Source organism: Oncorhynchus gorbuscha, linkage group LG05 (assembly GCF_021184085.1).
Source record: "Oncorhynchus gorbuscha isolate QuinsamMale2020 ecotype Even-year linkage group LG05, OgorEven_v1.0, whole genome shotgun sequence".
NCBI lineage: Eukaryota > Metazoa > Chordata > Actinopteri > Salmoniformes > Salmonidae > Oncorhynchus > Oncorhynchus gorbuscha.
The window spans coordinates 31,434,209-31,461,471 of NC_060177.1; the positions used below are offsets into that span (position 1 = coordinate 31,434,209).

At 44.8% G+C, this 27,263-nt stretch overlaps 1 protein-coding gene across 1 annotated transcript in view; it reads left to right on the forward strand.

Moving 5' to 3' along the window:
- The window catches only part of si:ch211-186j3.6 (neural-cadherin), a 252,531-nt gene that overhangs the window by 76,663 nt on the left and 148,605 nt on the right, over window positions 1-27,263 (forward strand). The window lies entirely within an intron of this gene.

The following is a 27,263-nucleotide window of genomic DNA, read 5'->3' on the forward strand; positions in this document are numbered from 1 at the left end:
TGCCTCCTGTAAGACCCTATGATCTGTGAACCATACGTGATACAGACAACATCTTGGTGTATGTTTTGATTCAACGTTAAACATTTTAACACTAAGATGATTGTGGACTTCAGGAAACAGCAGAGGGAACACCCCCCTATCCACATTGATGGGACAGTAGTGGAGAGGGTAGTAAGTTTTAAGTTCCTCGGCATACACATCACAGACAAACTGAATTGGTCCATCCACACAGACAGCATCGTGAAGAAGGCGCAGCAGCGCCTCTTCAACCTCAGGAGGCTGAAGAAATTTGGCTTGTCACCAAAAGCACTCACAAACTTCTACAGATGCACAATCGAGAGCATCCTGTCGGGCTGTATCACCGCCTGGTACGGCAACTGCTCCGCCCACAACCGTAAGGCTCTCCAGAGGGTAGTGAGGTCTGCACAACGCATCACTGGGGGCAAACTACCTGCCCTCCAGGACACCTACACCACCCGATGTCACAGGAAGGCCATAAAGATCATCAAGGACAACAACCACCCGAGCAACTGACTGTTCACCCCGCTATCATCCAGAAGGCGAGGTCAGTACAGGTGCATCAAAGCTGGGACCGAGAGACTGAAAAACAGCTTCTATCTCAAGGCCATCAGACTGTTAAACAGCCACCACTAACATTGAGGGGCTGCTGCCAACACACTGACTCAACTCCAGCCACTTTAATAATGGGAATTGATGGGAAATGATGTAAAATATTTCACTAGCCACTTTAAACAATGCTACCTAATATAATGTTTACATACCCTACATTATTCATCTCATATGTATATGTATATACTGTACTCTATATCATCTACTGCATCTTTATGTAATACATGTATCACTAGCCACTTTAGCTATGCCACTTTGTTTACATACTCATCTCATATGTATATACTGCACTCAATACCATCTACTCACTCACTCATATATCTTTATGTACATATTCTTTATCCCCTTACACTGTGTATAAGACAGTAGTTTTGGAATTGTTTGCTAGATTACTTGTTGGTTATTACTGCATTGTCGGAACTAGAAGCACAAGCATTTCGCTACACTCGCATTAACATCTGCTAACCTTGTGTATGTGACAAATAACATTTGATTTGATTTGATATCAAAGTACCCTTTGGATTTAATGCAAGTGTAGCGAATCCCTTTGGATTTTGTTTATTTTAAGACGTATTGTTTGTAACAATATACTCTTAAAATACATCACATTTCCAGAGTGGGCTCTCTGGTACTTTTAATGATATGACCCATTTTATACATAGAAATACATAGAAATTGCGTTATAGGTCTTTAGCCAATCACAGTCCTCATTTAGGATTGCACATTCAGCAAATCACCAGCAGAGGGAGTTCCATTCGAATCCATTTTCCCATTGTGTTTGTGGTGTATCATACTGTACCTTCAGAATTAGCAAATTGGCAAAGAGCCCACTCAATTTGACTTGGAAAGCTTATACAACTCTTTAGGCAAAGCACATGCAATCCTACTGCAATTTATTTTTTGCTAAATCAAAAGGGTACTTTTGAGATATTCATATTTATGTGTATTTCAGAATCTAGACATGCTCCTTATTATAAGGAGCATAAAGACACCAAGATGTTTTCTGTATCATGTTCAGTTCACAGATCATATTATAGGTAAAAATGTTTTTATCAAATTTCAACATGAATTTCAATATATATATATATTTATTTATGTTTGTGGTACAAATGTGAAAAGCATGGCAAACATCCTTCCTCCCAATGAAGTTACTATGTGAGAATTGCCTGAACGATCTGCGATACCATAAATATATTCGGGCTGCGCTGGCGTGGAATGAGCCAGTTAGGTTCATTACCTTGCAAATACATTTTCTATCTGCTTGAACTCAGAGTGCAAACTAATTAATTGTGTTTTTGTCTATGACACCCACATCCAACCTCTGAATCTTTAATTGAAATATAGGCATGTTCAACATATTCAAGACAATTCCACGGATGTGCTATGTTTAGCAACACTTTACCATATGTGTTGATAAAGCACACAACCAGATTTAGATTAGTGTTCTGCCTAGATCTGTGTGATTTGCTACGGGCCAATATTTCCTGCCCCACCTTGTGTCTGATAAGCCATGAGGCTAAACAAATAAGTGTCCGATTTCCAGACCCTGATCTAGAGAGGGATAGGGAGGTTGTGACTGTAAGTGTTCGGCCGGGACACAGGGCTAAATCAGGGCCTAAATCTGCATCAGAACAATCACAAGTGGAGTGGATGGGAGGGGAAAGGGTCTTTCATTTAAAGAGCCCACGGACAGGGTGTGCCACGCGTGCCCCAGATTTCATGTGTAAACCCTGGGTTCCTCTCTACAGATTCCTCCCTTTCCCGGATGGATGGATGTGGCTCTCTCTCTACCCCCTGGCCATAGGTTCTGTTTCCCCCATTTCTTGTTGCTGACACAAACATACGGAACCCTTCCATGGTAAAACAGGGTTTCTGAAGTGTGCTTTCCACTCAGAGGACACCCACTTTAGTCTGTCTGGGAGGAGAGAATGGATGTGTACAGTAGACACACAAGCATTTCGCCTGACAAAGCTGACAAAGATGCCTGACAAAACTGTTGCTTATTTTATATGAAATGGCAACAGGAACACCTGGGATCAATGATCTAAAGCATGGGACTGCAGTGGTGGAAAAAGTACCCAAATTGTCATACTTGAGTAAAAGTAAAGTTACCTTAATAGAAAATGACTCAAGTAAAAGTGAGTCACCTGGTAAAATATTATTTGAGTAAAAGTCTTTATGTCACGGACGTCGTCGTAGAAAAGACCGGACCAAGGTGCAGCGTTGTGCGCGTACATTTTCCTTTATTTATGTAAATCTTACCAACAAAACACGACCGTGAAGCTTACGAGGGCTATAGTGCCACTAACAAAGATAACTTCCCACAATAACAAAAGGGAAAAGGCTGCCTAAGTATGATTCCCAATCAGAGACAACAATAGACAGCTGTCCTTGATTGAGAACCATACCCGGCCAAAACATTGAAACAGAAAACATAGAAATAAAGAAACTAGAATGCCCACCCTTGTCACACCCTGGCCTACCCAAAATAGAGAATAAAAGCCTCTCTATGGCCAGGGCGTGACACTTTATTTTGAAAATATTCTTAAGTATCAAAAGTAAATGTAATTGCTAACATATACTGAAGTATTACAAGTCAAAGTAAAAGTCTAAATTATTTCAAATTCCTTCTATCAAGCAAACCAGACGGCACAATTTTTTCATTTTTATGTTTTTATGGATTGCCCGGGGCACACACAAACACTAAGACAGAATTGACAAACAACGCATTTGTGTTTAATGAATCTTCTAGATCAGAGGCAGTAGGGATGACCAGGGATGTTCTCTTGATAAGTGTATGAATTGGACCATTGTCCTGTCCTGCTAAGAATTCATATGTAATTAGTACTTTGGGGTGTCAGGGAAAATGTACTTTATGGAGTAAAACATACATTTTTTTCTTTAGGAATGTAGTGGATTAAAAGTAAAAGTTGTAAAAAAAATATGAATAGTAAATTAAAGTACAGATACCCCAAAAATCTACTTACTGTACATTACTGTATGTTTATTTACGTACGTACTTTACACCACTGTGCGACATGCAAAATCACAAGCCTGCTTCAAGCTTTCTTTCTATAATATGCACAGTGTGTTGCTGTGGTGAACTGGGTTGGGATACATGATGGTTTCATTCCCTGTTACTTGAAGCCTTCCAAACATCACCACTCACCAATCATTTCTACCTGGCTACGAGAGGAGATGAGAGATTAAGCAATTCACTTGTATGTTCTCTAATCACAGTGAACGTTTGGCAGGAGAACCAGAGAGAGAGAGAACAAAAATAACATCATCCATATTCCTTTCTTTTTCTTTTTCTTTTTTGAATGATTGTACTGGGAGAAAAACCTAAAGCAGTATGGGACATGTTTCAAAGGACCTTTTGAGAAAAGGGATAGATGGAAAGGAATCCTGGAGAGACTGCTGCCATTCTTTCAAAGCTTGTGGTTATTCTGTCATTAGACCAGGGAATGAATTTCACAATCCTCCACTGATCTTCCCATCCGTCCACTGCTCCTTCACAAGGCCTTTGTCTTTAGAACTTGTCTGCTTAGACTCACTTTACAAAGGCTAGCATGGGGCTGGTGCACAGAGCCGAGAGCAGAGGCTATTGATGTAATGCTAAAATAATATCGTTTTCAATTGACCATATTTTCCCAGCCAAAAGTTGTCTGGCAAAATTGGGCTTTTCCGGCCCTAGTCTAAACAGTTGTTGTGATGGTAGGTCCTGTAGACTATATAATGTGAAATGGATGAGATCGGAAGAAATGCTTTGGGTCCAATGGAGCAGCAGCAGCAGACACAAACATCCCAAGATCTTAATCAGAGGTTTAAGCACATCTTAATAGTTTAATAGGATACATTAACACCTGATTTACTCTTCCAGACTGCTCACACGCTAAATACAGTTTGACTCAAATGAAAGCCACTCAAATGTATTTAGTGTAAAAATGTTTAGCATTTAAAATGACTACCCTCTCAAATGCACTGAATGGCTTCAATTGGTTTTAACTCATAACTGTTTTCACAGTCTGCTTCAGTAATATTAATTAAGTTGTGCATATCCCTCTTTGGGATAGGTGGCAGTATTTTGACGTCCGGATGAAAACCGTGCCCAAAGTAAACTGCCTGTTACTCAGGCCCAGAAGGTAGGATATGCATATATATATATATATATATATATATATATATATTTTAACCTTTATTTAACTAGGCAAGTCAGTTAAGAACAAATTCTTATTTTCAATGACGGCCCAGGAACAATTGGTAGATTTGGATAGAAAACACCCTAAAGTTTATAAAACTGTTATATGATAATGTCTGTGACTATAACAGAACTGATATGGCAGGCGAAACCCCGAGGACAAACCATCCCAAAAAACACAATTCAGCCTACATCCCTCTGTTTCCAATGGCTGTCATGTTTATTATGAGGCGAAATCCTCACAGATTGCAGTTCCTAGGGCTTCCACTAGATGTCAAGAGTCTTTAGAAAGAGTTTCAGGCTTGTTTTTGAAAGAATTCGCTAGAATTTGTAGTTTTTCTTAGTGGCTCCCATTTTGGCTGTAGTGTTTTCATGAGCGTGGATGAGAGCGCGTTCTTTGTTGTTTATCTCCCGTAAAGACAATAACGATTATCCGTCTTAAATTTGACCGTTTATTTACATATTAGAGTACCTAAGGTTTGATTATAAACGTTGTTTGACTTGTTTGGAGAAGTTTATTGGTAATGTTTGGGATTCAGTTTGTTTGTATTTTGAAGGAGGGAAACTAGTGGATTATTGAATGAAGCGCGCCAGCTAAATTGAATTTTTGGGGATATAAAGAAGGACATTATCAAACAAAAGGACCATTTGTGATGTAGCTGGAACCTTTTGGAGTGCCAACAGAAGAAGATCTTCAAAGGTAAGGCATTTATTATTTCGCTATTTCTGACTTTCGTTGCGCACCTGCATTGTTGAAAAATGTTTTTCATGCTGTTGTATGCAGGGCGCTGTCCTCAGATAATCGCATGGTGTGCTTTCGCCGTACAGCCTTTTTAAATCTGACACAGCGGCTGGATTAACAAGAAGTTAAGCTTTATTTTGATGTATGACCTTGTATTTTCATGAATGTTAAATATTTCTCGCTCTGCAATTTCACCGGATGTTGTCGAGGTGGGTCGCTAGCGGAACGCCTGTGCCAGAAAGGTTTAGAAACTGACAGCCAGGTGTTTTAATCTAGCATTGAAGATGTATTATATTATAGTTTTTTACAATTGCTAACAGGCATTTACCTATAGTTAAGATACTTTTTCTAAACCCTTAACACAGCAACATACCTACATCACGTAAATAGCCAAAAAGTCAATTTTCTGCTCAAAACCACATTTTGTTCATTAAATACCAACTCTACATTTCCAAATGCAAAAAAAACTTTATCTACATACAATAACTCTATCAAAACACGGCAAACCCGACTCAATATCTAAGCATTTTTGGCAACATACTATCTAAAAGTGAATGAGTCATCTTTACATTATAGAATGTACAGTAGAAAAATATAGTAAGTGACAGAATTGCTGCAGTAAAATCGTTATTAGCAACATGAAATTGCTGCCAGTGAACAACAACACATCCAACACACATGGCCTTTGGTTCAACAACACATCCAACATACATGGCCTTTGGTTCAACAACACATCCAACATACATGGCCTTTGGTTCAACATCACATCCAACACACATGGCCTTTGGTTCAACAACACATCCAACACACATGGCCTTTGGTTCAACATCACATCCAACACACATGGCCTTTGGTTCAACAACACATCCAACACACATGGCCTTTGGTTCAACATCACATCCAACACACATGGCCTTTGGTTCAACAACACATCCAACACACATGGCCTTTGGTTCAACAACACATCCAACACACATGGCCTTTGGTTCAACATCACATCCAACACACATGGCCTTTGGTTCAACATCACATCCAACATACATAGCCTTTGGTTCAACAACACATCCAACATACATGGCCTTTGCTTCAACAACACATCCAACACACATGACCTTTGGTTCAACATCACATCCAACACACATGGCCTTTGGTTCAACATCACATCCAACATACATGGCCTTTGGTTCAACATCACATCCAACACACATGGCCTTTGGTTCAACATCACATCCAACATACATGGCCTTTGGTTCAACATCACATCCAACACACATGGCCTTTGGTTCAACATCACATCCAACACACATGGCCTTTGGTTCAACATCACATCCAACACACATGGCCTTTGGTTCAACAACACATCCAACACACATGGCCTTTGGTTCAACAACACATCCAACACACATGGCCTTTGGTTCAACAACACATCCAACACACATGGCCTTTGGTTCAACATCACATCCAACATACATGGCCTTTGGTTCAACAACACATCCAACACACATGGCCTTTGGTTCAACATCACATCCAACACACATGGCCTTTGGTTCAACATCACATCCAACATACATGGCCTTTGGTTCAACAACACATCCAACATACATGGCCTTTGGTTCAACAACACATCCAACATACATGGCCTTTGGTTCAACATCACATCCAACACACATGGCCTTTGGTTCAACAACACATCCAACATACATGGCCTTTGGTTCAACATCACATCCAACATACATGGCCTTTGGTTCAACATCACACACACATGGCCTTTGGTTCAACAACACATCCAACACACATGGCCTTTGGTTCCAACACACATGGCCTTTGGTTCAACAACACATCCAACATACATGGCCTTTGGTTCAACATCACATCCAACAGACATGGCCTTTGGTTCAACATCACATCCAACATACATGGCCTTTGGTTCAACATCACATCCAACACACATGGCCTTTGGTTCAACATCACATCCAACATACATGGCCTTTGGTTCAACATCACATCCAACACACATGGCCTTTGGTTCAACATCACATCCAACACACATGGCCTTTGCTTCAACAACACATCCAACATACATGGCCTTTGGTTCAACATCACATCCAACACACATGGCCTTTGGTTCAACAACACATCCAACATACATGGCCTTTGGTTCAACATCACATCCAACACACATGGCCTTTGGTTCAACAACACATCCAACATACATGGCCTTTGGTTCAACAACACATCCAACACACATGGCCTTTGGTTCAACAACACATCCAACATACATGGCCTTTGGTTCAACATCACATCCAACATACATGACCTTTGGTTCAACAACACATCCAACATACATGGCCTTTGGTTCCACAACACATCCAACATAGATGGCCTTTGGTTCAATAACACATCCAACATACATGGCCTTTGGTTCCAAATGTGTAAAAATAAAACACACTTACAGTAAAAAAGGTACAGAAGGGAAAAAAACACTAAAATGCACAGTCCTGTTTCTAATCTATACCATCTTCAGCATTTGGCCACATGTTCTCGTCCACATCACATCTTATGTCGTGTCTCGCTATACACCTTGGATAGAAACGCTTGGCATGCCTTATCCCCCCTGGCAGTCTTCAGCTGAGATGTTTCTGCAGACAGCATCCCATTGCATCCAGAAGGGACATTTGGTCATGTGACCGATGATCATACACTTTCCACCTCCAGGTAGAAAAAATACTCAATGGTGTTGAGGAAAGGCGAGTAGTGGGGGAGGAAAGGCGAGTAGTGGGGGAGGAAAGCCGAGTAGTGGGGGACGAAAGGTGAGTAGTGGGGGAGGAAAGGCGAGTAGTGGGGGAGGAAAGGCGAGTAGGGGGAGGAAAGGCGAGTAGTGGGGGAGGAAAGGCGAGTAGTGGGGGAGGAGGGGGAAAGGCGAGTGGGGGGGAGGAAGTGGGGAGGCGTAGTAGTGGGGGAGGAAAGGCGAGTAGTGGGTGGAGGAAAGCGAGTAGGGGGAGGAAAAGCGAGTAGGGGGAGGAAAGGCGAGTAGTGGGGGAGGAAAGGCGAGTGGGTGGAGGAAAGACGAGTAGGGGGAGGAAAGGCGAGTAGTGGAGGAGGAAAGGCGAGTAGTGGGGGAGGAAAGGCGAGTAGTGGGGGAGGAAAGGCGAGTGGGGGAGGAAAGGCGAGTAGGGGGAGGAAAGGCGATTAGGGGGAGGAAAAGCGAGTAGGGGGAGGAAAGGCGAGTAGTGGGGGAGGAAAGGCGAGTAGTGGGGGAGGAAAGGCGAGTGGGTGGAGGAAAGGCGAGTAGGGGGGGGAGGAAAGGCGAGTAGTGGGGGAGGAAAGGCGAGTAGTGGGGGAGGAAAGGCGAGTAGTGGGGGAGGAAAGGCGAGTGGGGGGAGGAAAGGCGAGTAGGGGGGAGGAAAGGCGATTAGGGGGAGGAAAGGCGAGTAGTGGGGGAGGAAAGGCGAGTAGTTGGGGGAGGAAAGGCGAGGGGGGGGAGGAGGAAAGGCGAAGTGGGGGGGAGGAAGTGGGGGAGGCGAGTAGGGGGAGGAAAGGCGAGTAGTGGGGGAGGAAAGGCGAGTAGTGGGGGAGGAAAGGTGAGTGGGGGAGGAAAGGCGAGTAGGGGGAGGAAAGGCGAGTAGGGGGAGGAAAGGCGAGTAGTGGGGGAGGAAAGGTGAGTAGGGGGAGGAAAGGCGAGTGGGGGGGAAGGCGACTTGGCGGAGGAAAGGCGAGTAGGGGGAGGATAGGCGAGTAGGGGTGGGGGAGGAAATGCGAGTGGTGGGGGGAGGCGAGTAGGGGGAGGGGAGGAAAGGCGAGTAGGGGGAGGGAGGAAAGGCGAGTGGGGGGAGGGGGAGGGGAGGAAAGGCGAGTGGGGGAGGAAAGGTGAGTGGGGGGAGGAAAGGCAAGTAGGGGGAGGATAGGCGAGTAGGGGGAGGCGAGTAGGGGAGGGGAGGAAAGGCGAGTAGGGGGAGGGGAGGAAAGGCGAGTAGGGGGAGGGGAGGAAAGGCGAGTGGGGGGGAGGCGATTAGGGGGAGGAAAGGCGAGTGGGGGGGAGGAAAGGTGAGTGGGGGGAGGAAAGGCGAGTAGGGGGAGGATAGGCGAGTAGGGGGAGGCGAGTAGGGGGAGGGGAGGAAAGGTGAGTATGGGGGCGAGTAGGGGGAGGGGAGGAAAGGCGAGTAGGGGGGAAAGGCGAGTAGGGGGAGGAAAGGCGAGTGGGGGAGGAAAGGTGAGTGGGGGGAGGAAAGGCGAGTAGGGGGGAGGATAGGCGAGTAGGGGGAGGCGAGTAGGGGGAGGGGAGGAAAGGTGAGTATGGGGGGCGAGTAGGGGAGGCGAGGAAAGGCGAGTAGGGGGGAAAGGCGAGTAGGGGGGAGGAAAGGCGAGTAGGGGGGAGGAAAGGCGAGTAATGGCGAGGAAAAGGGAAACCATTCTTGGATGGGCTGCAAACCAGTTTGTGATTGCATGTGAATGGTGGAATACTACATTGTCCCATGCAATCACAATGTCCTCATGTTTCCTCCCAGCTGTTCTCTTTCTGTTTCTGGCACCAGTTGTTGGCGGAGGTCATCTCAAAACAAAAGAAGGCACTCAGTGTTGTAGGGACCAATCTGGCATTTCTGCAGGACCAAACCAGCAGTTGAGATTGCAGCACACATTGATAATTGCTTCTCTCTGACCCGGCATATCAACGGTGGCCCTTTTTCCGATGACGTTTCTTCCCCGCAGACGTGTTTTTGCCAGGTTAAACCCTGCCTCGTCTACATGATTGATTTCATGTAGGGTCTGATTAGCCTCCAACTCCATGACTCCCTGAACGAAATGAAACACAGTATGTGTAAATGCTTATCAGTATGTCCTACTGTATGTACTGTAACCCATGTCTACATGTTTTTTTTTTTTTATTTATTTCACCTGTATTTAACCAGGTAGGGAAGTTGAGAACAAGTTCTCATTTACAATTGCAACCTGGCCAAGATAAAGCAAAGCAGTTCAACACATATAACAACACAGAGTTACACATGGAGTAAAACAAACATACAGTCAATAATATAGTCGAAAAAATAAGTCTATATACAATGTGAGCAAATGAGGTGAGATAAGGGAGGTAAAGGCAATAAATAGGCCATGGTAGCGAAGTAAATCTAATATAGCAATTAAAAGACTGGGTTGGTAGATTTGACAGTAGATGAGTGTGCAAAGTAGGGTGCAAAGGAGAAAAATAAATAAATAAATACAGTAGGGGAAGTGGTAGTTGTTTGGGCTATTTATAGATGGGCTATGTACAGGGGCAGTAATCTGTGAGCTGCTCTGACAGCTGGTGCTTAAAGCTAGTGAGGGAGATAAGTGTTTCCCGTTTCAGAGATTTTTGTTGTTCGTTCCAGTCATTGGCAGCAGTGAACCGGAAGGAGAGGCGGCCAAAAGAGGTATTGGGGCTTTACCTATCAGGGTCTTGTAGATGACCTGAAACTAGTGGGTTTGGCGACGAGTATGAAGCAAGGGCCAGCCAACGAGAGCGTACAGGTCGCAGTGGTGGGTAGTTTATGGGGCTTTGGTGACAAAACGGACGGCACTGTGATAGACTGCATCCAATTTGTTGAGTAGGGTGTTGGAGGCTATTTTGTAAATGACATCGCCAAAGTCAAGGATCGGTAAGACGGTCAGTTTTGCGAGGGTATGTTTGGCAGCATGAGTGAAGGATGCTTTGTTGCAAAATAGGAAGCCAATTCTAGATTTAACTTTGGATTGGAGATGTTTTATGTGAGAATGGAAGGAGAGATTACAGTCTAACCAGACACCTAGGTATTTGTAGTTGTCGACATATTCTAAGTCAGAACCATCCAGAGTTGTAATGTTGGACGGGCGGGCAGGTGCAGGCAGCGATGGGTTGAAGAGCATGCATTCAGTTTTACTTGTATTTAAGAGCAGTTGGAGGCCACGGAAGGCGAGTTGTATGGCATTGAAGCTCGTCTGGAGGGTTAGCACAGTTTCCAAAGAAGGGCCAGAAGTATACAGAATAGTGTCATCTGCGTAGAGGTGGATCAGAGACTCACTAGCAGCAAGAGTGACATCATTGATATTTTCAGAGAAGAGAGTCGGCCCAAGAATTGAACCCTGTGGCACCCCCATAGGGTAGCATAGTGTAAAACTCACTATAGAACAAGACATTTCGGCTAGACACCATACCTGGATGCTTTGGTGCCGGAGTTCCTTGACCGTTCAAAAGTTCCTTGTTCCTTTCAAAATGAACTGTGTGGAACTGTTTCATTCCAACTCTGTGTTTGGTCAAAGTCCGAGCAATGGTAGTCAGGCTGATGCTTTCCACATTACAATTTTTGTCTGAATTTCCCACAGTTTTATTGCGTTGTCAGCAATGACCAATCCTACAATGGCAGCCCTTGGTCTTCACTGAGGAGCTTTCCTCTTCCCCCAGAGGGAGGAAGACGTTGCATTCTTAAGAGGAACAAAAATACAACATATGTATTTGCAATGGGACTGGTGGCCCACAGTTACTGTGGGACATAGCAACAGTAATGATGGGAGAAACGCTTCTGAAATGCATTACACACCTGAAAATTCCAGATAATGGAAGCCACGTTTGACTGTCTGAGACTAGGCTGGATTCTTTCACCAGCCTCTCTCAGTGATAGACCATGGTATTAGGCTGGACTCTTTCACCAGCCTCTCTCAGTGATAGACCATGGTATTAGGCTGGACTCTTTCACCAGCCTCTCTCAGTGATAGACCATGGTATTAGGCTGGATTCTTTCACCAGCCTCTCTCAGTGATAGACCATGGTATTAGGCTGGACTCTTTCACCAGCCTCTCTCAGTGATAGACCATGGTATTAGGCTGGACTCTTTCACCAGCCTCTCTCAGTGATAGACCATGGTATTAGGCTGGACTCTTTCACCAGCCTCTCTCAGTGATAGACCATGGTTTATCACATGGTCTATGATGGTGGCTCTTATTTCATCAGTGATAGCAGCTCTTACTCTCCTTTGAACACCACCACGCATTCTTACGCCTCTCCCCCACCTCTCCTTCTCCCTGGTCCTGGTCCAACTACTCCTCTACCTGATCCAGCTACTCCTCTGCCTGGCCCAACTACTCCTCTGCCTGGTCCAGCTACTTCTCTGCCTGGTCCAGCTACTCCTCTGCCTGGTCCAGCTACTCCTCTGCCTGGTCCAGCTACTCCTCTGCCTGGTCCAGCTACTCCTCTGCCTGGTCCAGCTACTTCTCTGCCTGGTCCAGCTACTCCTCTGCCTGGTCCAACTACTCCTCTGCCTGGCCCAACTACTCCTCTGCCTGGTCCAACTACTTCTCTGCCTGGTCCAACTACTCCTCTCCCTGGTCCAGCTACTCCTCTCCCTGGTCCAGCTACTTCTCTGCCTGGTCCAGCTACTCCTCTGCCTGGTCCAACTACTCCTCTGCCTGGTCCAGCTACTTCTCTGCCTGGTCCAGCTACTCCTCTGCCTGGTCCAACTACTCCTCTCCCTGGTCCAACTACCCCTCTTCCTGGTCCAGCTACTCCTCTCCCTGGTCCAGCTAGTCCTCTGACTGGTCCAGCTACTCCTCTCCCTGGTCCAGACATTATTTTGTCTCTCTGCTCCTCTGTGTTCTGTATCCACATTCTGTATCCACATTGACCAAAATTAATAGATAGAAAATCGGCCTCAGAACATTAACATGCAATAAATGGACTTATGGAAAATAGGTTTCGTCAGCCACAATGGTGGTGATGACGATAGATGGAATATGAAAATGAATGTCGTTTTTGTTATGTTATTCAAAGTTAAAGGACGACGTTATAACGAAAACATTGTAACTTTAAGAGTTTTCCAAATATGTGCCTGATGTTTACATATTGTACGTTGTGTGGAAAATGTCCAGATCAAAGATAATGTTTTTGTAAAGATGAAATGTGAAGTTAGTTTTCTAAATTGGATCTGAGTCAAATCCAGAGTATGCCTCGTAACTTGGTACAGTCACGCCTGCTCCCGCTCTTCCTCCCCCTCTCCCAGCCTGCTTGCCCAGCGCCCATGTCTCTGCCGGCTCGCCCAGGTGGGATGCCGGGTGGCGCCCCTAGAGGGGTGGGTACTGTCACACCTGTTCCCGCCTGAAGGTGCCAGGCTCTCCAGGATTACGTAATCAAGCCACCATCAGTAAGGCACACCTGCCTTTTCCCGTCACGCGCATCTGCGCTCATTGGACTCTGAATTCATTTACTTGTGTTATTGCCTTCCTTATATCTGTCTGTTCCCTAGCTCTGTTACCTGCTTCGGGATTGATGTTTGTCATATGTTCTTGTTTACCTGTGTGCTGACGCTGTTAATTTTGTGTTCCATGTCCGTTCCTGATTAAATGTTTGACACCCCGTACTTGCTTCTCCTGTCTGGCGTCACTCCTTACAGGTACGACCAGAGAATTGCCCTAAAGGCGGAACCGCCCATATCTGACCCAAGGGTATAAAACTAAGTGACCCTGAGCTACAGCCAAGGTCTGAGTGGTCAGCCACCCCAAAATGCAACACGAGGTTGAAGAACCTTTTAACAACCTATGCTACAGACGAGTAGCTGTATCTAAAGGGGATGAATTCAAGCAGGACCACCCGGTCACCACTCTCTAAGGAATCGTGTGTCTACACTGTTTTCATTCCCACGCTGGAAAAATCCACACGGCTGATTAGCCCTCCTCCGAAGACCCCTTTTCAGAGCAAGGGTGAGCAAACAGAACACTAAGAGAAAGGACACTGACACCGTGAGGAGAAACAGAGAGTTACACCCGGTAACCGAAGACGGACCGTCACTAGAGAAGTCTGAATCCAGTCCAAGCCACCCCATCGGAGACCTTCAACACGTAATTGCATCATTATATTCTGACCCATAAGAGTGGCAGTTAGGGGCAAGGTTAGGGTTAAAATAAGCATAGCTGACAAATGCACCCAAGTGTGTTTTTCTCTCATGTACTTGTAACAGTATAATTTTAAACCGTCCCCTCGCCCATACCCGGGCGCGAACCAGGGACCTTCTGCACACATCAACAACAGTCACCCACGAAGCGTCGTTACCCATCGCTCCACAAAAGCCACGGCCCTTGCAGAGCAAGGGGAAACACTACTTCAAGATCTCAGAGCAAGTGACGTAACCGATTGAAACGCTATTTAGCGCACACCGCTAACTAAGCTAGCCGTTTCACATCCGTTACACTCAACCCCCTTTTGACCTTCCTCCTTTTTCCGCAGCAACTAGTAATCCGGGTCAACAGCATCAATGTAACAGTATAATTTTAAAACGTCCCCTCACCCATACCCGGGCGCGAACCAGGGACCTTCTGCACACATCGACAACAGTCACCCACGAAGCGTCGTTACCCATCGCTCCACAAAAGCCGCGGCCCTTGCAGAGCAAGGGGAAACACTACTTCAAGGTCTCAGAGCAAGTGACGTAACCGATTGAAACGCTATTTAGCGCACACCGCTAACTAAGCTAGCCGTTTCACATCCGTTACATACTCTCTCTTTCTTTCTCTCTCTTTTGAAATCCCCATTTTGTGAAATGCGTGTTATATGGTGTTGGCCCACTAGGGACCAGTTCATCGTACTAAGTTCTAATCAATAGCCTAGACTGTATGTTTATGTTTGTGTATGTGTATCTTATATTATCATTTTAGCTTTTTAGCAAATAAATAATTAACTCAATTGGTGTGGTACGCACTTATTTGGTGAGACTCGGGTTTGGGCAGATTCCCGGATCATGCGACATTCAGAATGAGACTGTAGAGGAAATTGATTAATTGGCGACTGTTGTGAAATCAATTTTCTTGTCACGTCCTGACCTTAGTTCCTTTTTTATGTCTCTGTTTTAGTTTGGGGTGAGTTGGGGTGAGCATTCTATGTGTTGTTCTATGTTTTGTATTTCTGTGTTTGGCCTGGTATGGTTCCAAATCAGAGGCAGCTGTTTATTGTTGTCTCTGATTGAGAAACATATTTAGGCAGCCTGTTTTCCCACTATGATTTGTGGGTAGTTGTTTTCCGTTTCTGTGTTTGCACCATACGGGGCTGTTTTGATTTTCATTTCTTTCCTGCACTTTGTTCTTTTGTTCTGAGTTATTAAAGTTATCATGGACACGTACCACGCTGCATTTTGGTCCGATCCTTCTTGTTCCTCATCAGAGGAGGATTTGGGAAATAAAAACTCAATAAAGCTAAAACTTTCCCATGGTGGCCCAGGTTAATGAGTTAATAATTGCCTGAATCATTTAATCGCGTAATTATACACTGTTAATCATTCGACGAGTAGCAGTCCAGGTATGGTGTCTATCCAATATGTCTTGTTCTATAATGAGTTTTACACTATGCTACTCTACAACTCTTAATGAGGAACTCTTCCTCAATGTCAATCAACAAGAGTCCCAAGAGAGTGGCCATGCTGAGGCTATATGCATTCACCTGGTGCTATGTCATATAATATTCCTGTGTAGAACGTTTTCTGTATGCACACGGTGTCCTGCTGTGCCTGACCGTGCCATTGTAACCAGACAGTGTGAGACCCCCTGAAAAACTCAAAGTCCCCCTCTGTTATTAACATTATTTCCCCTTAGGCTGGGGAAATAGATATTGAATTTGGCAATTGAAGAACTAGCTGTGCGTAATGTGTGTGTGTTGAAGTGTGTTCTTGGTAGTGTCAGTATTTTCAATTATGAAAAGCTGTTGAGGGAAAAAAAAATCTAATTATGGCCTACCCATTTGTATCGTTTGCAATTTGTGTAAGATTAGAGCTGGTCACCCCCCTCCTTTCCTTTTCTTAATTGGTATTTTTATGTGAAATGTGAAAAAGTCAGTACCTTCCTCTTTAGTAAGATTATGAAAGTCACAATTTCCGGAGAGGGCCAAATAGCCTCTTGTAATCTGAGAGAATATTTAATTAGCCAAAGCTTCTTGGAGTTCTCCGTCTTTCTCTGTCTCTGTCTCTCTTCCTCTCCCTCAAATCGGATCAAAATCAAATCAAATTCTATTGGTTGCATACACATATTTAGCAGATGTTATTGCGGGTGTAGCGAAATGCTTGTGTTCCTAGCTCCAACAGTACAGTAATATCTGACTATATATACAGTTGATGTCGGAGGTTTACATATACTTAGGTTGGAGTCATTAAAACTAGTTTTGCAACCACTCCACAAATTTCTTTTTAACAAACTATAGTTTTGGTAAGTTGGTTAGGACATCTACTTTGTGCAGGACACAAGTCATTTTTCCAACAATTGTTTACAGACTGATTAGTTCACTTATAATTCACTGTATCAGTGGGTCAGAAGTTTACATACACTAAGTTGACTGTGCCTTTAAACAGCTTGGACAATTCCAGAAAATTATGTCATGGCTTTAGGAGCTTCTGATAGGCTAATTGACATCATTTGAGTTAATTGGAGGTGTACCTGGAGATGTATTTCAAGGCCTACCTTCATACTCTGTGCCTCTTTGCTTGACATCTTGGGAAAATCTAAAGAAATCATCCAAGACTGGTTCATCCTTGGGAGCAATTTCCAAACACCTGAAGGTACCACGTTCATCCGTACAAACAATAGTACGCAAGTATAAACACCATGGGACCACACAGCCGTCATACCGCTCAGGAAGGAGACGTGTTTTGTCTCCTAGAGATTAACGTACTTTGGTGCGAAAAGTGCAAATCAATTCCAGCACAACATCTAAGGACCTTGTGAAGGTGCTGGAGGAAACGGGTACAAAACTATCTATATCCACAGTAAAGCGAGTCCTATATCGACATAACCCGAAAGGCCGCTCAGCAAGGAAGAAGCCACTGCTCCAAAACCATCATAAAAAAACCTGACTACAGTTTGCAACTGCACATGGGGACAAAGATCGTACTTTTTGGACAAATGTCCTCTGGTCTGATGAAACAAATGACCATCGTTATGTTTCGAGGAAAAAGGGGGAGGCTTGCAAGCCGAAGAACACCATCGCAACCGTGAAGCACGGGGGTGGCAGCATCATGTTGTGGCGGGTGTTTTGCTGCAGGAGGGACTGGTGTACTTCACAAAATAGATGGCTTGGAGTGTATGTAAACTTCTGACCCACTGGGAATGTGATGAAAGAAATAAAAGCTGAAATCAATCATTTTCTCTACCATTATTCTGACATTTCACATTCTTAAAATAAAGTGGTGATCCTATCTGACCTAAAACAGGACATTTTGGGATTAAATGTCAGGAATTGTGAAACTTAGTTTAAATGTATTTGGCTAAGGTGTATGTAAACTTCTGACTTCAACTGTATATATATACACACAGTATATGTGATGGGATGTATAGACATTATGGACAGACAGTATGTGGATAGAGTGCACTATATATACATAAGTATGTGGACCCCCCTTCAAATTAGTGGATTTGGCTATTTCAACCACACCTTTGCTGACAGGTGTATAAAATTGAGCACACAGCCATGCAATCTCCATAGACAAACATTGGCAGTAGAATGGCCCATACTGAAGAGCTCAGTGACTTCTAATGTGGTACCGTCATAGGATGGCGCCTTTCCAACAAGTCAGTTCGTCAAGTGTCTGCCCTGCTAGAGCTGCCCCGGTCAACTGCAAGTGCTTTTATTGTGAAATGGCATCGTCTAGGAGCAACAACGGCTCAGCCACAAAGTGGTAGGCCACATAAGCTCACAGAACGGGACTGCAGAGTGCTGAGGCGACTAGCATTTAAAAATCGTCTGTCCTCGGTTGCAACAATCACTACTGAGTTCCAAACTGCCTCTGGAAGCAACGTCACCACAAGAACTGTTCACCGGGAGCTTAATGAAATGGGTTTCCATGACCGAGCAGCCTCACACAAGCCGAAGATCACAATGCGCAAAGCCAATTGTCGTCTGGAGTGGTGGAAAGCTCACCGTCATTGGACTCTGGAGCAGTGGAAACGCGTTCTCTGGAATGATGAATCATGCTTCACCAACCGACAGTCCGACAGACAAATCTTGGTTTGGCGGACGCCAGGAGAGCGCTGACTGCCCGAATGCATAGTTCCAACTGTAACATTTGGTGGAGGAGGCTGTTTTTCATGGTTAGTTCCAGGAAGGGAAATCTTAAAGCAACAGCACACAATGACATTCTAGATCATTCTGTGCTTCTAACTTTGTGGCAACAGTTTGGGAAGGTCCTTTCCTGTTTCAGCATGACAATGCCCCCGTGCACGAAGCAAGGTCAATACAGAAATGGTTTCTTGAGATCAGTGTGGAAGAACTTGACTGGTGTGCACAGAGCCCTGACTTCAACCCCATCAAACACCTTTAGGATAAATTGAAACACTGACTGCGAGCCAGGCCTAATTTCCCAACATCAGTGCCTGACCTCACTAATGCTCTTGTGGCTGAATGGAAGCAAGTCCCCGCAGCAATGTTCCAACATCTAGTGGAAACCCTTCCCAGAAGTCTGGAGGTTGTTATTGTAACGTCGTTCTTCGTTTGTCAAAAGAGAGTCGGACCGAAATGCAGTGTAGTGGTTACTCATGTCTTTAATGAAGAGATCGCAATACATGAAATAACTTATACATATACAAAAACAACAAACGGAACGTGAAACCTATTACAGCCTATCTGGTGAAACTACACAGAGACAGGAACAATCACCCACGAAATACAAAGCGAAACTCAGGCTACCTAAATACGGTTCCCAATCAGAGACAACGAGAATCACCTGACTCTGATTGAGAACCGCCTCAGGCAGCCAAGCCTATGCAACACCCCTACTCAGCCGTAATCCCAATAATTACAAAAACCCCAATACGAACCACAACATATAAACCCATGTCACACCCTGGCCTGACCAAACATATAACGAAAACACAAAATACAATGACCAAGGCGTGACAGTTATAGCAGCAAATGTGGGACCAACTCCATATTAATGCCCATAATTTTGGAATGAGATGTTGGACGAACAGGTGTCAACATACTTTTGGTGATGTAGTGTATTTGCTATATCTGAAGAATATGTAGTATAGAATAGTATATGTACAGCAATAGTTTAATAGGATGGACTTGACTAGAATACAGTATATACATATAAAATGGGTAAAACAATATGTAAACATTATTAAAGTGACCAGTGTTCCATTATTAAAGTGACTAGTGTACCATGCCTATTTACATGGGGTAGCAGCCTCTAAGGTGCAGGATTGAGTAACCGGGTGGTAGCCGACTAGTGACAGTGAATAAGTTCAGGGCAGGGTACTGGGTGGAGTGATGGCTATTTAACAGTCTGACAGCCTTGAGATAGAGGCTGTTTTTCAGTTCTCTCGGCCCCAGTACTGACCTCGTCTTCTAGATGGTAGCGGGGTGAATAGACCGTCAATCGGGTGGCTGAGGTCCTTGATGATCTTCTTGGCCTTCCTGTGACCGGTGTTGTAGATGTCCTGGAAGGCAGGCAGTGTACCCCTGGTGATGCGTTGGGCTGACCACCTTGCCCTCTGGAAAGCCCTGTGACCAAGCCAAATTTCTTCAGCCTTCTGAGGTTAAAGAGGCTCTGTTGAGCCTTCTTCACCACACTGTCTGTGTGGGTGGACAAGTTAAGATTGTCAGTGATCTGTACACAAATTAACTTAAAGCTTTCACCTTCTCCACTGCGACCTCGTAGATGTGGATGGGGGCGTGCTCTTTCTGCTGTCTCCTGAAGTCCACAATCAGCTCCTTTGTTTTGTTAAGGGTGAGATTATTTTCCTGACACCACACTCCGAGGGCCCTCACCTCCTCTCTGTAGGCTGTCTCGTCATTGTTGGTAATCTGGCCGACCACTGTTGTGTCGTCTGCAAACTTGATGATTGAGTTGTAGGCATGCGTGGCCACGCAGTCATGGGTGAACAGGGAGTACAGGAGGGGGGTGAGCATGCACCCTTGTTGGGCCCCTGTGTTGAGGATCAGGGTAGTGGAGGTGTTTTTTCCTACCTTCACCACCTGGGGGCAGCCCGTCAGGAAGTCCAGGACCCAGTTGCACAGGGCGGGGTTCAGACCTAGGGCCCCGGGCTTAATGATGAGCTTGGAGGGTAATATTGTGAAGACTGAGCTTTAGTCAATGAACAGAGTTCTTATATTGGTATTCCTCTAGTGCGGAGGAATACATCGCTCTCTCTCTCTCTCTCTCTCTCTCTCTCTCTCTCTCTCTCTCTCTCTCTCTCTCTCTCTCTCTCTCTCTCTCTCTCTCTCTCTCTCTCTCTCTCTCTCTCTCTCACTCTCACACACACACACAAACAATTTCACTCCCTCTGTCTCTCTCTCTCCATCTGCTGTGCTGTAAAGTAACTGTGTTCCCGGGAGAACAGGGACTCCTGTAGTTAGCGTGTAGTGCTGGGAGTAGAGAGAATGAGAAAGCCCCCCTTCTTCCTAGACTGGTAGAGACAGTAATTGTGCCTGTGTTCCCTCTGTCAGTAGTAAGCCGGGAAGAGAGGCTAGAGGGAGCCAGGTGCTGATTGGGGTCACGCTAAGCACCCTCACTAACAACGTCCGGAAGAGGGGAAGAAACAGCTAGGTGACAAGCAGAGAATGTGCAGTAATTTATTCAGAACCAGTTAAAAGTGTGGCCCTGTCGATTCGTGGTCCTGTCAAAAGTTTTGCGTTGGCTCTTCCCGAGAGCCCTAAATTTGGCTCTGATCTCATGCGTGATTCACAGCACGGCCCCTGGAGTCTGTTCCACATAAGCCAATTAATGGAAAGAGACTCTTCACCTGTCACGTGTGGTCATCTCTCTTCTGATCCCAGGTCAGCCAGCGGATTAGGTCACTGAGCTCTCTATTAACTCTTTCAGGCTGTCTTTGTACTTGTTGTTGCTGTTGGGCTTTTTGTTTCTCTCAGGCTAGACTCCAGTCATGCTAGGCTAGCTGAGGAACTGCATTCTCAGTGTCAATGTCTATTTGAAGTCATTTTTTACGTTGGAACGTAAGTAGAAGCTACATCATTTGGAGTTCATTAATCAGTGTTCCCAGTAGATAGATTCCCTACCGTTGCGCTAACCATATTCATGTTGTTATGCTTTATTGAACCATCATTCAATTATCGGAGACAGCTTTCCAATGAATGAAGACAAACAATTGACAGGTACCAGCATTTCCTCGTTCGGATATCTCATCTATTGTAATGACCATTATTTGCGTGTGCGGATGTTTCTGTCTCTGGATGGACATATTGGAAGTTGGCCATTAGCCTTCTGATTTATTATGGAGGTAATGCTTTCTCCCTGCTGTGCTTTTCATATCACCCCTGTTCCCCTCTTGTCTTTTTCCCAATTAATTCTGGATATGTTATAGCAACCATTAGAAACTCTCAATGAACCACGGACACTCAAGTGCAGCAGGATCGTTATGTGCGGTTTCTGAAAATGTCCCAGCTTCGTATTTCCTCTCTGTCTTTATTCTATAGATGTGGTACTCTTCTTTCTTTCTTTCTTTCTTTCTTTCTTTCTTTCTTTCTTTCTTTCTTTCTGTCTCTGTCCCTTTAAATTCCACTGATTTATGCAATTGCTGCCTGTTTTTTCTTCTCCCTGTTCCAGATTTTGTTATTTGTCTGTTTCCATAACAACCTCAGGGCCATTTCTTACACTGTGGGTTTTGTCTCAATCCTGCTCTGCTGCTCCGTTCTTATTTTTCTCGGGACTTTTTCTCCCGTGTTTTAAATGGCTCCCTTGTTCCCCCCTCTGTCTTGTTCCCTCCCCTTCTCAGTGTTCCTTTACTCCCCTCCCTGTCTAAATGACTCTGTTGCCACGTTCTTCTTCTGTATTGCTGCTTTAACATTTTCAATGATCCGAAAAGCAGTTTTCAAATCTATAATAAGTTAGAGTACATAAAAAACAGTGGCGACCGCAATGAAAATGGTGTTTGGGTGGCAGTATTTGCTTTTATTTAACGAGAGGACAGTTGCAGTTATAGAACTGAAGGTCTGCGAGTGCAATGTGCTCAATGTGTCTTAAGCCATGCTGCCACATATTTCGCTGTCATTAGATGTTTAACATTTATTTCCCAAAGGGACCTGATCATTTGGTTCGACCTTATTTTCCTTTCCATTAGTATATTCTGGTACCTGGTATTTCCCAATAGTAAAAACAATAGTAAATAAATTGCTTGCTTCACTTTGCAATACATGACAATAAGCACCACTAGGCACCATTTAGTAGCAGGTGGTAGGTTACCAATCGTATTGGATTTTCCTGGGCAAACAGGTATTCTGGTGTCTGCCTTTATGAGTGGGCATCACTGGGCACATCTCAAGCATGTGGTGCCTGGTGGTAAGTGACTGTCTCTGTCTTGTTTCCCAGACAGACACATAATCAGGTGAGAGGTAATCTAAGGGGACATTGTTTATCTCAGACTAGAGTACTGTTATTTTCCCTTTGCAGACGGAACACGGTTGATTGTAATTGGCGGTTGTGCGGCATAACCGACCTTGCTGCCTTATCATCGTTGGCTATTGTGAATTTAGGATCACTTAGGTGAAAGTGTATCATGCATTCTCTCTCTCTCTCTCTCTTGCACTTGTCCATGTTTCGCTTGTCAATCTCTCGATCTCCATCTTGATCACGATCTCACTCTCTCTCTAGCTCTCTCTATCTCTCTCTCTCTCTCTCTCTCTCTCTCTCTCTCTCTCTCTCTCTCTCTCTCTCTCTCTCTCTCACACACACTCACTCTCTTCCTCTTTCCCCCTGTTTCTCTCTCATGATTCTCTGTTTCTTTTTTCCTCTTCTCCCATCCACCCTGTTTCTCACTCTCTGATTCCCCCCGTCTCTCTTTGACTGGTATAAATAGCTGGCAGGCTGTCAGAGAGGGAACCAGAATGACAGCGTCTTGGGCTCTTTGATTCCCCCGGTGATTGGCCCTTTCATAGCCCCTGACAGAACACCTGCTTTCCTCTACCTGACAGCTGCAGTATGGAAGGAGAGAGATGGAGAGAAAGAGAGAGCCAGAGAGAAAAAGAGAGCCAGAGAGAAAAGAGAGAGAGAGACAGAGAGACTAGAGAGAAAATCGTTGAGAATCATTGGGTAGAAGGAACAGGGGAGATATGGATAAAGGGAATCTAAGACTGGAAGAGGGACATAATAAGAGAGACATGATCTGTTATAATGTGGCTGTTTGTGAAAACATCCCTGCGGTGTTCCACCTGCAAGTGTTCTGCAACTGAAAGAGCCTCTGCATGGTGCATCTTTCTGTGTGTGTGTGTGTGTGTGTGTGTGTGTGTGTGTGTGTGTGTGTGTGTGTGTGTGTGTGTGTGTGTGTGTGTGTGTGTGTGTGTGTGTGTGTGTGTGTGTGTGTGTGTGTGTGTGTGTGTGTGTGTGTGTGTGTGTGTGTGTGTGTGTGTGTGTGTGTGTGTGCGCGCGTGCGATTTCTATTGTGATTGCTGTTTTCAGTCAATGCATTAAGGAAAAACACTCAACACATAATTTGCTAATTGTGACTGAAACGCTCTAAAGCGTTGTGCCATCTAAATGTGACAAGTAGTATCGGGTATTACAACACATTAGCATCCTTATGCATGGCTTTACGTGAAACTTTACTAATGGCTGATGATTGTATTGTCATGTAGCCTAATGGCTTTCAGAGCTTATTGATTGGTTCATGTACATCATAGCCTTATGATAGTGTCATGATACTGTCCAGTATTGTATGGTTATTCTGTTTCTGAAAGCCGAACATCTCTCAATCCTCATTGTATTTCTTTTCAATGGATACTCAGATTACCCTCTGTTTAGGAATAAGGCTCTGGGTTAGGACTCTGACTCTGTGAATGTGTTAGTTAATATCTATAATAATAACAACATACAGTGCATTGCAAAAGTATTCGTCCCCCTTGGCGTTTTTTCCTATTATGTTGCATTACAACCTGTAATTTAAATATATTTTTATTAGGATTTTGTCACTCCCTGACCTTAGATATCTCTTCTATATATTTTGGTTAGGTCAGGGTGTGACTAGGGTGGGTACTCTAGTGTTGTATGTCTAGGGTTTTGTATGTCTAGGGTTTTGTATGTCTAGGGGTTTTTGTATTTCTTTGTTGGCCTGATATGGTTCCCAATCAGAGACAGCTGTTTATCGTTGTCTCTGATTGGGGATCATATTTAGGCAGCCCTGTTTCCCAATTTCTGGTGTGGGATCTTGTCTACAGTTATGTGCCTGTGTGCACACCAGTAGCGTCACGTTTCGTTTGGTTGTTTGTTGTTTCTGTTAGGTGTTTAAGTTGATTAAAATTATGTGGAACTCTACTCAAGCTGTGCCTTGGTCTCCTCTTTACGATGATTGTGACAGAAGATCCCACCAAAAATAGACGAAACAGCGTGTTCAGGAGGAATGGACCTGGGAAGAGATCCTGGATGGAGCAGGACCCTGGACGCAGGCTGGGGAGTATCGCCGTCCTAAGGAGGAGATAGAGGCAGCGAAAGCGGAACGGCGATATTACGAGGAGTTGTACCAACGAGACAAGCACGAGAGGCAGCCCCAGAAAAGTTTTGGAGGGGGCACACCGAGTGGTCGGCGGACCGCTGAAGGCTGAACCAGAGCCAGTCAGTGAGTCGAGTGAGGAGCTCGACGCAAGATTCCGGAGAGAAGTGCTAACACTGAGAGCGTTGCAGAGCGGGCTTGCTGAGGAACTTGTGACTGGTCAGGCACCATGTTATGCAGTGATGCGCACGGGGTCTCCAGCTCGCATTCATAGCCCGATGCGCTCTATTCCAGCTTCCCGCATTGGCCGGGCTAGAATGGGCATCCAGCCAGGACGGATGGTGCCGGCTCAGCGCTCCTGGTCTCCAGCACATCTCCTTGGACCAGGATATCCTGCGCCGGTTCTGTGCACTGTGTCTCCGGTGCGTCTGCACAGCCCAGTGTGTCCTGTGCGAGCGCCACGCATTTGCAAGTTGAAAATATACATCCAGCCAGGACGGGTTGTGCGAGCAGTTCCCAGTCCAGAGCTTCCGGCGACAGTTCCCAGTCCAGAGCTTCCGGCGACAGTTCCCAGTCCGGAACCTCCACCGAAGGTCCACAGTCCGGAACCTCCACCGAAGGTCCACAGTCCGGAACCTCCACCAACGGTCCACATTCCGGGGCCTCCACCGACGGTCCACAGTCCGGGGCCTCCACCGACAGTCCCCAGTCCGGGGCCTCCAGCGAAGGTCCCCAGTCCGGGGTCTCCAGCGATGGTCCCCAGTCCGGGGCCTCCGGCTATGATCCGCAGTCCGGGGCCTCCGGCGATGATCCGCAGTCCAGAGCCTTCGGCGATGATCCACGGTCCGGTTCCACAAAAGCGGAGTGATCAGCGTAAGGAGGGGTCTGCATCCAGAACCGGAGCCACCACCGAGGGTAGATACCCACCCGGACCCTCCCCTATAGATCATATTTAGGCAGCCCTGTTTCCCACTTTCTGGTGTGGGATCTTGTCTACAGTTAGCTGCCTATGTGCACACCAGTATCGTCACGTTTCGTTTGGTTGTTTGTTGTCTTTGTTAGGTGAGTTTCAGTTGATTAAAATTATGAGGAACTCTACTCACGCTGCGCCTTGGTCTCCTCTTTACGATGAGCGTGACAGATTTCATGTAATGGACATGCACAAAATAGTCCAAATTGGTGAAGTGAAATTTAAAAAATTACTTGTTTCAAAAAATAAAATAAAAACAAGTTGAATAGTGGTGCGTGAGTATGTATTCACCCACTTTGCTATGAAGCCCCTAAATAAGATCTGGTACAACCAATTCAAATAAAATCAAATCAAATGTATTTATATAGCCCTTCGTACATCAGCTGAAATCTCAAAGTGCTGTACAGAAACCCAGCCTAAAACCCCAAACAATAAGCAATGCAGGTGTAGAAGCACGTTGGCTAGGAAAAACTCCATAGGAAGGCGGAAACCTAGGAAGAAACCTAGAGAGGAACCAGGTTATGTGGGGTGGCCAGTTCTAGTATAAGGGGAAACATTTAAATGTATTGGAATGGCCTAGTCAAAGCCTAGACCTCAATCTTATTGAGAATCTGTGGTATGACTGTGGTATGACCGCTGTACACCAGCGGGCAGAATGGGCAAAAATTCCAGTGGCTAGATGTGCCAAGCTTATAGAGGCATACCCCAAGAGACTTACAGCTGTAATTGCTGCAAAAGGTGGCTCTAGAAAGTATTGACTTTGGGTTGGTGGATACGTATACACACTCAAGTGTTCTGTTTTTTGTCTTACTTCTTGTTTGTTTCACTATAAAAAAGGTGTTGAGTGTTCCAGAGTAGTCCAGACTCAGTCCTGACTTAAATCGACTTGAAATACAGAGACAAGGTTTGAATATATCTGTCCATCAATGATTCCCAACCAAATTAACTGAGCTTGAGCAATTTTCACAAAAATAAGTTATTAATGTTGCCCTAAGAGTTGTGCAAGGTTGGTTGAATCTTATTAAAAATGATTAAAAACTGTAATGGCTGCCAAAGGTGCTTCCACCAAGTATTTTTTGTAATTATTAAAATTATTATTATTATTATTATTATGTTTCTTTCACTTTTAAAATGTGGAGTAGGTTGTGTAGATCGCTAGGGATTTAAAAAAATGTAATCCCTTTTTCGATTTTATTTTAGGGCAGCAAAATGTGAAAAATGTGCAAGGGGTGTGTAGACTTTCACTAGGTATATGCCATTTAGCAGTTGTTTTTATCCAATGCGACTTACAGTCACGTGTGCAT